The following is a 12,508-nucleotide window of genomic DNA, read 5'->3' as shown; positions in this document are numbered from 1 at the left end:
CCTTCACCACACGGACTGCAGCGGTTCAAGAAGGCAGCTCACCACCACCTTCTCAAGGGCAATTAAGGATGGGCAATAAATGCTGGCCTTGCCAGTGACGCCCACATCCCATGAATGAATAAAAAAACCACCTGTTTATCAATCATTTGAAATATATTTTCAAGTAATTTAGGTGTTTTTAACATCAAATTCATGAATAGTTACAAATGGTAAGGTTAATTACAGATCTTGAATTTCTCACACAATAATCAGATGTAAACCAGATCCAACTTGTCAACCAGATTCGCTTGGGCCCAATGGTCAATGCATCAGAGGATCATCCCGGAGGATAAACCTTTGTGTTAATCTGAACTTCAAGTTTAAAGTTGACGTCAGAGTCCCTAAAGGTATATATTCCAAATCTGCCTCCAAAGTCTGAATATGAAGGAAGTGAATGTGTTGAGGAGTAAGTGCATTGTCACATGGTGCTTTTCACTACAGTTCCAGAAATGAAGCAGACCATTCACCATTACAAAAGCATGTACTTTCCACAGGCCTAGAAAAACGAAAGAAATGAATTGGATGCCAGAGCTATAAGAAAATTGGGCCGAAAAACTGGAGGGTGTGGATCTGGCTCAACATCCACCACTTGTGGGTAAAAAGAAAACAGGAAAGAGCTTTGTGAGTTGGTATTACAACACTGTCTGTGGTAAATGCCATTTTCTTTCAATTATATATCTTAAGTCCTGCATTTTGTCTTTTGTTTTCAAATGCAGATATCTATTTTACCATTAGTTGCATTCTACTATGACAAAAGTAGTGGCAACATCTTTGATAAATTATTGACTAATGCCATGGAAAAAAGTTAAATTAAATTTTTAATTCAAATAGCTTTAAACGTGTCATTGTTTACTAAGCAAATAGGGCTGAATTTTCAGGCCTTTCACCTGTCAGAAATAGGGGGGGGGGGGATGCAGGGAGGGGGGTGCGGTAATGCCCCAAAAATGGTGGGCAAACGCCTACCACCCCTTGGCCGTCATCACTGTGACTGCGGCAATTTCCCCCAGACCTACTGCTGGGTGGCTGAAGTGGCCCCAAGTCAGGCGGTAGGACCATTTAAAATGAAAATCAGGGTCCTATGACATACATATGACCCCAATTGCCATATTTGGACTTAGCTTCGTTGGAGTGTACAGCCTGCATGCTCCGACCAGTATCAGCTGGCGGCCCGGCCAAAGAGGATCCCAAAAGTAACGGCCCAGAGCCAGCGGGCTGCCCCGGGGCGCTCGAACTCCAGCCACGGCCTGTCTTTCGATGCTAATGAGGCCCGGCCCTCAAAATGGCCCTCACATTGGGACTACTAACCCGAAGTCCGTTCAGGGGAAAAATCCATCCCAGACTTGCTAAAATCCACTTTGCACTTTTGTTAGGTCAGTTGCAGCCAGGAGAACGGAAGGTGATTCATCTTTAATTTCATGAATAGTCCTTAATTTAGCAGTGACCCTCTCCTTTACATGCCTGTTGTCATCATTAAAATGCACTCATCCCCTGTCCTCTTGGTCTGGGAAGTTACATAAGAACATAAGAACATAAGAAATAGGAGCAGGAGTAGGCCAATCGGCCCCTCGAGCCTGCTCCGCCATTCAATAAGATCATGGCTGATCTGATCCTAATCTCAAATCTAAATTCATGTCCAATTTCCTGCCCGCTCCCCATAACCCCTAATTCCCTTTACTTCTAGGAAACTGTCTATTTCTGTTTTAAATTTATTTAATGATGTAGCTTCCACAGCTTCCTGGGGCAGCAAATTCCACAGACCTACCACCCTCTGAGTGAAGAAGTTTCTCCTCATCTCAGTTTTGAAAGAGCAGCCCCTTATTCTAAGATTATGCCCCCTCGTTCTAGTTTCACCCATCCTTGGGAACATCCTTACCGCATCCACCCGATCAAGCCCCTTCACAATCTTATATGTTTCAATAAGATCGCCTCTCATTCTTCTGAACTCCAATGAGTAGAGTCCCAATCTACTCAACCTCTCCTCATATGTCCACCCCCTCATCCCCGGGATTAACCGAGTGAACCTTCTTTGTACTGCCTCGAGAGCAAGTATGTCTTTTCTTAAGTATGGAGACCAAAACTGTATGCAGTATTCCAGGTGCGGTCTCACCAATACCTTATATAACTGCAGCAATACCCCCCTGTTTTTATATTCTATCCCCCGAGCAATAAAAGCCAACATTCCGTTGGCCTTCTTGATCACCTGCTGCACCTGCATACTAACTTTTTGATCTTCTTGCACTAGGACCCCCAGATCCCTTTGTACTGCAGTACTTTCCAGTTTCTCGCCTTTAAGATAATAACTTGTTCTCTGATTTTTCCTGCCAAAGTGCATAACCTCACATTTTCCAATATTGTATTGCATCTGCCAAATCTCCGCCGACTCACCCAGCCTGTCTATATCCCACTGTAGGTTTTTTATGTCCTTCTCACTCTCCACTTTCCCTCCCATCTTTGTATCATCTGCAAACTTTGATACGTTACACTCGGTCCCCTCCTCCAAATCGTTAATATAGATTGTAAAGAGTTGGGGACCCAGCACCGACCCCTGCGGAACACCACTGGCTACTGGTTGCCAGTCCGAGAATGAACCATTTATCCCAACTCTCTGCTTCCTGTTAGATAACCAATCCTCCACCCATGCCAGAATATTACCCCCAATCCAGTGATTCTTTATCTTGAGCAATAATCTTTTATGTGGCACCTTGTCGAATGCCTTCTGGAAGTCTAAATACACTACGTCCACTGGTTCCCCTTTATCCACCCTGTACGTTATGTCCTCAAAGAACTCAAGCAAATTTGTCAGACATGACTTCCCCTTCGCAAAGCCATGCTGACTTTGTCCTATTAAATTATGTTTATCCAAATGTTCCTCTACTGCCTCCTTAATAATAGATTCCAAAATTTTACCCACCACAGATGTTAGGCTAACTGGTCTATAATTTCCAGCCTTCTGCCTACTACCCTTTTTAAATAGGGGTGTTACATTAGCAGTTTTCCAATCTGCCGGGACCTTTGCCGAGTCCAGAGAATTTTGGAAAATAATTACCAAAGCATCCACAATCCCTACTGCCACTTTCCTCAAGACTCTCGGATGTAAGCCATCAGGTCCAGGGGATTTATCTGCCTTGAGTCCAATTATTTTACTGAGTACCAATTCCTTAGTGATTTTAATCGTATTTAGCTCCTCCCCCCCCTAGAGCCCCCTGTTTGTCCAGTGTTGGGATATTCTTAGTGTCCTCTACCGTAAAGACTGAAACAAAATATTTGTTCAGCATTTTTGCCATGTCCATGTTTCCCACCATTAATTTCCCGGTCTCATCCTCTAAGGGACCTACGTTTGCCTTAGCCACCCTTTTTCTTTTTCTATAACTATAGAAACTCTTGCTATCTGTTTTTATATTTTTTGCTAATTTATTTTCATAATCTATCTTCCCTTTCTTAATCAATCCTTTAGTTACTTGCAAAGTTGCATTGATCTTAGCAGTTATTTTTCTCCTAGGTCTTTCTGTGCATCCTTGGGTTAGAACTCTTGTTGGTAATGCCAAACAGTTTCACTTTGTTCTGAAGCACTTTCTCTATAAGGTCAACTTTGCCTCATGAAAACAGGCTTTGTTTTGTAACTCCACTCTGGACTGTTGCCAGAAGAACGCAATACGTGGAGAACATTGAAAGAAGTCCCATGCTTCATCAACATGTAATTTTTCATGCCAAATGTAAGATTTGCACTGGGATTTCATTGGACAACTCTAAAGCTGCAGTGGAACAATTGGCTCAGCTGAAGAGAAAAATTTGTCTTTTAATATTAAATCAATGCAAACTGTATTACTTTTGCGTTAACGATTGAATGAAGATTGAATTTAGATTTTAAAAAATAAGCCTATGCTGGAGAATCTACAAAAAAAGTTTGAAAACATTTTTCAACAAATTCTTTGCAAATGGAGGTAAAGTTGAAAATGAATTGATATTTGCATCAACATAAAGCAATGTGATGCTAATAGCCTAATAGATCAAATTGTATTATCACTCTATACAATTGTATTATCAATGTTATAATTGATTTCTGCGTATTGATACATTTAGAGTACACACCATGCCTTACAAAAGATTGCATTTTATAGGGGTAAAAGTCACAATCTCCTTTCAACATACTCGTACACACAGGCTAATTATTTTCCAATTGTCAGAAAATTATCTTTATTTGTCCAACCTAACATGCTTGCTTTCAATTTCAATTTCACAAGATCCTCCATTGAATGTTTAATAGTCCAGCCTTTCACCAATTGCATTAGCCCTCTCTTTTCTGTTGTAGTTTTGAATGTCTTTAATATTTTAATCTGACTAGAATATTTACAAAGTAATCAGGTGGTACAAGAACAACACCGACAACTCGCATTTATATAGCACCTTTAACATAGTAAAACATACCAAGACACTTCACAGGAGCGTTATCAAACAAAATTTGACACCAAACCACATAAGTATTAGGACAGGGGCTTGGTCAAAGAGGTAGGTTTTAAGGAGCATCTTAAAGGAGGAGAGAGAGATAGAGAGGTGGACAGGTTTAGGGAGGGAATTCCAGAGCTCAAGGCCTAGGCAGCTGAAGGCACAAAGCTGCCAATGGTGGAGCAATTAGAATCGGGGATGTGCAAGAGGCCATAACTGGATGAGCGCAGAGATCTTGGAGGGTTGTAGGACTGGAGGAGGTTAGAGAGATAGGGAGGGGCGAGGCCACAGAGGGATTTGAAAACAAGGATGAGAATTTAAAAATCGAGGCTTTGCTGGACCGGAAGCCAAAATAGGTCTGCAATGTTAATTGTATCATATGATTTATATCAATTAGTGTTAATTGTATTCTGGTGGTTTGCGTCAATTGGAGACTCTCTGGTATCCTTTTTATATGAGGGCTTATCTAGGGTGTGGTGTGTGTAAGGGGAATCTCTGTAAATAAAGGCTTGGAAGCAACGAAAGACCAGGCTCTAGTATTCTATCCTTCACCACATGGCTAACCAATTTTAACACGATAGTTGCCTAAAGGAGGTTCAAACCTATGATTTTTTTTGGACGTACTAAACACAACTTGAAAGCCTAGTGGCCATTGTGGAAAATGGCAGAAAGCAAGTTAAATCGTCGAGGTACTATTTCCCTCCAATGTTCTCGGAATTTGAACCGTATGACCGGTGGAAGAATGAGGTTGTACATGGACATGGGTTACTACTCTGCAAAAGAGAAAACAAGGCATGGCCTTGGTATTGGCGCTTCCTGAATGAAATAAAATCAGAAGTATGGTATTTTCTGAGATGGATGCAAATCTTTTGTCTGATGATGAAGGTTTCACCTTTCTAATAGAATTTCTGGATAAAATCTACAAGAAAGGTGACCCGTTAAGTGCCTATAAGGCCGAGTCAGCATTTAATACATTTCAGAAAACGGACGGTCATTCAGTGGAAGAGTATATCACACACTTTAACAAATTGTACAAAAGGTTGACAAAGTTCAAATTGGGAATCCCTGGATCGGTACTAGTGTTTAAATTACTGGATTATGCTAAGGTATCTCATATGAACAGGCAACTGGTCCTAACTGGCATCCAGTTCTCGGAAAAGGAAACTCCGTTGGATCAAATGTCTGCTGCCTTAAAGAAATTCCTGGGGAAACAATCATTCCCTTCAGCCTTCATGGAACAAATGGGGCCTTCTGCTGTGACACAAAGAATGGAAAATTCGATGGTTACCAGGTTTCGAAATATTCCAGTCCACAGGCGCCAGTCCAGATTTCAACATTTTCAAGAAATGCAGGCATCAATATGACAGAAGGATTAAAGACAGCCAGATTGGTGATGAAAGCAGGTTCAGCAAATCCAGTTATATCAACAGAAGACAAAATTGGGACAGTAATAACAGGTAAATGAATCCTAGGAATGCCCAAGGAAAAATCAGTAGATGCTTTAGATGTGACTCTAAGTATCATTATGAGGCGAATTGCCCAGAGTGAAGACGCAGGGTCTTTGAAATGACGCATGAAGAAAGTAGCTCTGAGGAAGACGATGAAGAGGATGAAGATAATAATGAACATGAATAGGTTTTGCTGGTCACAAGGAGTTTAAATCCTGTGATGAATGTATTAGTCACGGATTCCTTTAATTGTGCGGTGTCAGATAGTGCATGTACTTCAACTGTATGCATGGTAGATTGGTTAAAATGTTATCTTGATTCACTGAGTAGTGAGGATCGAAACAACGTTAAAGTACATAAAAGTTCTACATGTTTTAGGTTTGGAGATGACAACACCTTGAGTTCACTCAAGAGAGTGGTAATTCTACGAAGATAGCTGGAGTAAGCCATTTTATAAGTACAGATGAAGTCTCTAATGATGATGTGGAGATGCCGGTGATGGACTGGGGTGGACAAGTGTAAGGAATCTTACAACAACAGGTTATAGTCCAACAGTTTTATTTGAAAATCACAAGCTTTCGGAGCTTTCCTCCTTCGTCAGGTGTGACGAAGGAGGAAAGCTCCGAAAGCTTGTGATTTTTAAATAAAACTGTTGGACTATAACTTGGTGTTGTAAGATTCCTTACACAAGTCTCTAATGAGATACCTATGCTTTTGGCTAAACCTTCCATGAAAAAGGCAAAAATGAAACTTGACATGGAACACAATGAGGCTACCAATTTTGGGAAATTGGTTGATCTGCGGTTTACCCAGTTAGGGCATTATCGTATCCCCTTAATAAAACCTAATGTTTGTCATCAGCGTGTTAGGCAAGTATTAATGGCATCAGGTGGTAAGGATAAGAGAGAAAAAAATTGTCTTAAAGTTACATAGACAATTTGCCCACCCTACTTGTAAATGTTTAAAAATCCTACAGAAAAATGCAGGCATAGTTGATGAGGAGTATACGAGCATAGAATATAAGAGCAGGGAGGTTATGCTGGAACTGTATAAAACATTGGTTAGGCCACAGCTTGAGTACTGTGTACAGTTCTAGTCACCACATTACAGGAGGGATGTAATTGCACTAGAGAGGGTACATAGGAGATTTACAAGGATGTTGCCAGGACTGGAGAATTTTAGCTATGAGGAAAGATTGGATAAGCTGGGATTGTTCTCTTTGGAACAGAGGAGGCTGAGGGGTGATTTAATTGAGGTGTACAAAATTATGAGGGGCCTCGATAGAGTGGATAGGAAGGACCTATTTTCCTTAGCAGAGAGGTCAATAACCAGAGGACATAGATTTAAAGTGATTGGTAGAAAGATTAGAGGGGAGCTGAGGAAAACATTTTTCACCCAGAGGGTGGTAGGGGTCTGGAACTCACTGCCTGAAAGGGTGGTAGAGGCAGAAACCCTCAACTCATTTAAAAACTCTATCTGTTTTTTTTTGTTTGTTGTTTTTTTTTTGGTGATTTGTATATTCTGTGAGACCTGGCAGGTAACACCTGTCTGTCTGCACACTGATTGCCTTGGCAACGGGCAGTTGAAAAAACTGTCTGTACTCACCAAGCATTGTTCTGTGAATTATAAATGCGATTTCATTTCGAGGATTTCATTTCACATCGTTCACCTGACGAAGGGGGAAGCCTCCGAAAGCTTGTGAATTTAAAATAAAATTGCTGGACTATAACTTGGTGTTGTAAAATTGTTTACAATTGTCAACCCCAGTCCATCACCGGCATCTCCACATCATTTAAAAAGAACCTGGATGTGCATCTGAAGTGTCGTGACCTCAAAGGCTATTGACCAAGTGCTGGAAAGTGGGATTAGGCTGGGTGGCTCATGTTCGGCTGGCAAGGACACGATGGGCTGAATGGCCTCCTTCTGTTCCTTAAATTTTCTAGAATTCTTCTAGGATTCTATCTTTAGCGATGCTTCACATGCTAATCTTCCTGATGGGTATTCTAGTGCAACTGGTTTCATAGTGTTTCTTATGGGAGAGAATGGGAAATGTTGCCCTTTAGCTTGGGAAGCTAAGAAAATAAATAGGGTTGTTAAAAGTACTCTGGCTACTGAAATTCTGGCTCTTGTTGACGCAGTGTATACCATCTTCAGCCAGAAGTGCACCATCTTCAGCCAGAAGTGCCGAGTGGATGATCTATCTCGGCCTCCTCCCGATATCCCCACCATCACAGAAGCCAGTCTTCAGCCAATTCGATTCACTCCACGTGATATCAAGAAACGGCTGAGTGCACTGGATACAGCAAAGGCTATGGGCCCCGACAACATCCCAGCTGCAGTGCTGAAGAATTGTGCTCCAGAACTAGCTGCGCCTCCAGCCAAACTGTTCCAGTACAGCTACAACACTGGCATCTACCCGACAATGTGGAAAATTGCCCAGGTATGTCCTGTCCACAAAAAGCAGGACAAATCCAATCCGGCCAATTAACACCCCATCAGCCTACTCTCAATCATCAGCAAAGTGATGGAAGGTGTCGTCGACAGTGCTATCAAGGGGCTCTTACATACCAATAAACTGCTCACCGATGCTCAGTTTGGGTTCCGCCAGGACCACTCGGCTCCAGACCTCATTACAGCCTTGGTCCAAACATGGGCAAAAGAGCTAAATTCCAGAGGTGAGGTGAGAGTGACTGCCCTTAACATCAAAGCAGCATTTGACCGAGTGTGGCACCAATGAGCCCTAGTAAAATTGTAGTCAATGGGAATCAAGGGGAAAACTCTCCAGTGGCTGGAGTCATACTCAGCACAAAGGAAGATGGTAGTGGTTGTTGGAGGCCAATCATCTCAGCCCCAGGACATTGCTGCAGGAGTTCATCAGGACAGTGTCCTAGGCCCAGCCATCTTCAGCTGCTTCATCAATGACCTTCCCTCCTTCATAACGTCAGAAATGGGGATGTTCGCTGATGATTGCACAGTGTTCAGTTCCATTCGCAACCCCTCAGATAATGAAGCAGTCCGAGCCCGCATGCAGCAAGACCTGGACAACATCCAGGCTTGGGTTGATAAGTGGCAAGTAACATTCGCGCCAGACAAGTGCCAGGCAATGACCATCTCCAACAAGAGAGAGTCTAATCACTTCCCCTTGACATTCAACGGCATTACCATCGCTGAATCCCCCACCATCAACATCCCGGGGGTCACCATTGACCAGAAACTTAACTGGACCAGCCACATAAATACTGTGGCTACAAGAGCAGGTCAGAGGCTGGGTATTCTGCAGTGAGTGACTCACCTCCTGACTCCCCAAAGCCTTTCCAACATCTACAATGCACAAGTTAGGAGTGTAATGGAATACTCTCCACTTGCCTGGATGAGTGCAGCTCCAACAACACTCAAGAAGCTCGACACCATCCAGGACAAAGCAGCCCGCTTGATTAGCACCCCATCCACCACCCTAAACATTCACTCCCTTCACCACCGACGCACAGTGGCTGCAGTGTGTACCATCCACAGGATGCACTGCAGCAACTCGCCAAGACTTCTTCGACAGCATCTCCCAAACCTGCGACCTCTACCACCTAGAAGGACAAGGGCAGCAGGCACATGGGAACAACACCACCTGCGCGTTCTCCTCCAAGTCATACACCGTCCTGACTTGGAAATATATCGCCGTTCCTTCATTGTCGCTGGGTCAAAATCCTGGAACTCCCTTCCTAACAGCACTGTGGGAGAACCTTCACCACACGGACGGCAGCGGTTCAAGAAGGCGGCTCACCACCACCTTCTCAAGGGCAATTAGGGATGGGCAATAAATGCTGGCCTCACCAGCGACGCCCACACCCCATGAACAAATAAAAAAAAATGGGATTCTATTTGGCAAATATTTTGAGTGACATCCTGTACAATGGAAGTACTGAAGATAGAATACCCATTGAATGTTATGTCGATAATCGTTCACTGTGGGATAATGTACACTCTACGAAAAATGTGGGTGAGAAAAGATTACAGATTGACCTTGTTGACTTAAAACAAACGCTGGAGAGAAAGGAAATCGCTAAAATTAAATGGGTGGATCCAAGCCATCAACTGTCAGATGGTTTTCCTCAAAGAAGTACATGTACAAAGAAATTATTAGGGGTCCCGGAGAAGGGTCGCCTCAAAATGTAATGCTTTGAATTTTATAAGTTGAACCGAGTATGGAAGTTTTTGATATTTGCAATTTAAAGTTTAATTTCTTTTTAATTTAAAGAGAGAGAAGGGAATCTGTTAATTGTATCATGTGATTTATTTCATTTAGTGTTAATTGTCTTCAGGTGGTGTGTGTCAATTGGGGACTCTCTGGTATCCTTTTTTTTGAGAGCTTATCTTGGGTGAGTTGTGTATAAGGGGAATTTCTGTGAATAAAGGCTTGGAAGCTATGAAAGACCAGGTGCTAGTGTTCTATCCTTCACCACATGGCTATCCAATTTTAACATGCAAGTTCAGGGGTGATAGGAGAATGGGACTTGATGTGAATTAGGATACAGGCAGCAAAGCTTTGTATGAGCTCAAGTTTATGGAGGGTGAAAGATGGGAGGCCAGCCACAAGGGCTTTGGAATAGTCAAGTCTAGAGGTAACAAAGGCATGGATGAGGGTTTCAGCAGTAGATGAGCTGAGGCAGATGTGGAGACGGGCGATGTTACGGAGATGGAAGTAGAGATCTTGGTGATGGTATGGATATGTAGTCGGAAGCTCATCTCGGGGGTCAAATGGAACGCCAAGGCTACGAACGGTCTCGTTCAGTCTCAGACAGTGGCCAGGGAGACGGGTGGAGTCGGTGGGTAGGGAATGGAGTTTGTGGTGGGGACCGAAGACAAAGGCAGAAGGAAAATGTGATATTAGTGGTTTAGCTTTGGATCGAAGTTTGAGAGCTTGAGCCAGTTTGAATGGAGCCGATCTGCATATCTATATCATATCTACAGATGATACTGTCAGGTATCAAATCACACATGTTCCTATATGCATAATTAAATTACATTAGTTAGGAGAGTTACATGCATTTGTTGTAATAATGGAGTGTTTTGTTGTAAGAATATAGTTGCACTCAAGATTTTGTCCTATAATTTATATAGGTTTTCCAGAAACGCTGAAGCCTAATGCACAGCTTCCAAGAGATACAAATTATTGTTTAAATTGTGCGGTATGATGGGCAGTTTTGTTCTGTTAATTCCCATCCATGAATTGAGACCGCTCAAACCTATTTTGCAAAGGCAAAATTTCCAACAGAGATTTTCATCCAATCAATCTGGACTAGATTCAAATCAGGCCTCAGAAGTGAAAGGACAGACATCATGGGTTGACTCCAGTGGATTGGAACACTGTCCTTTCTCTTCTAGTACTTGGGTTAAATTGAACCCAGAATAAATAGATAAAATCTCCTCTATGTACTAGTTATAAGAGCCCTAATTGAAAGGAGTTTTGTAATCTCAATCCAATCCAATTTAGGTTACTGGGGGAATAAAACTTAATTTGAGTTTAACAGGTATTCTCAGAGAGGTCACACATAGAAAACAAAAATGTTACACTTATACAGTACAGGATGCTTTTCAACTCCTTAATTGTTTTTCTCTTTTCTTTCCTTCCTGGAAATCTTTTCACAGTATGCAGTATCGTTAGCCAAATGGTAATCTTCCCAGAGGTCTGGGCAAAATAAATGCTGGTTACGATCAGATGGTGCACAGGATTGGTGCCTGGACGTCTGTCACTTGCAGAAGTTCATATAAAGAGTTAACCATCACTTGCTGAACTAAGCTCCTGCCATGGAACAATAGGAAATCTGTGATGTGTCACTGGCAGCCAGTACAGTTTCTCCAGGGTCAAAGTCATTAGACACACCATGGTAATTTGAGTATTTGACTGTGAATATGTTTTGTAGTCATACAATCAATAGCCAGTAGCAGAAAGGAAACATTATAGTACGTGGCAGTTTTTCTTCTTTCTGCTGACTGTGATGTGAGAACACCAACCTGAGGCAGTTAGAACTGTAAGCACTATGAAACACATGGCTAACATATTGCTCCAATGGAACAACAAGGTGTGTGCAAAAATAATACATATGATATTACTACCACAGATGCGTGCAATAGCATTTTTAACTGTTTGTATTAAATTTTGCAACAGACGTGGCTTATGTCATTTTGTAGCAATTTCAAGTAGGAATCGTGATAATATAGAGCTTTGATTACCTACCCTGTGAAATTTAAGTTAAGGGGCATATAACAATATCTGCTTATACAACACAGATCATTTAACTTATGTTGTCACTACTATAGCAGAAGAACATCTGACTCCTGTTCGCCTGGTGCATTCACAGTATTTCAGAAAGGGCAACAAAATCCACTGCAATGTGCCTGTAGGGTCTTGTGCCCTTATCAGTATAAAGTCTTTTCAGATTTGGCTGCATTCAATTGAGCTCAAATGCACATAGATTGAAATAGGTAATGTGGCACAAATTGGAATATGTCATAGAAATCATAGAATCATAGAAAGTTACGGCAGAGAAGGAAGCCATTCGGCCCATCATGTCCGTGCCGGCCGA

This window comes from Heptranchias perlo, chromosome 4 (assembly GCF_035084215.1).
Source record: "Heptranchias perlo isolate sHepPer1 chromosome 4, sHepPer1.hap1, whole genome shotgun sequence".
NCBI lineage: Eukaryota > Metazoa > Chordata > Chondrichthyes > Hexanchiformes > Hexanchidae > Heptranchias > Heptranchias perlo.
The sequence above is the reverse complement of the archived record's forward strand: the minus strand, read 5'-3'. Positions refer to the sequence as shown.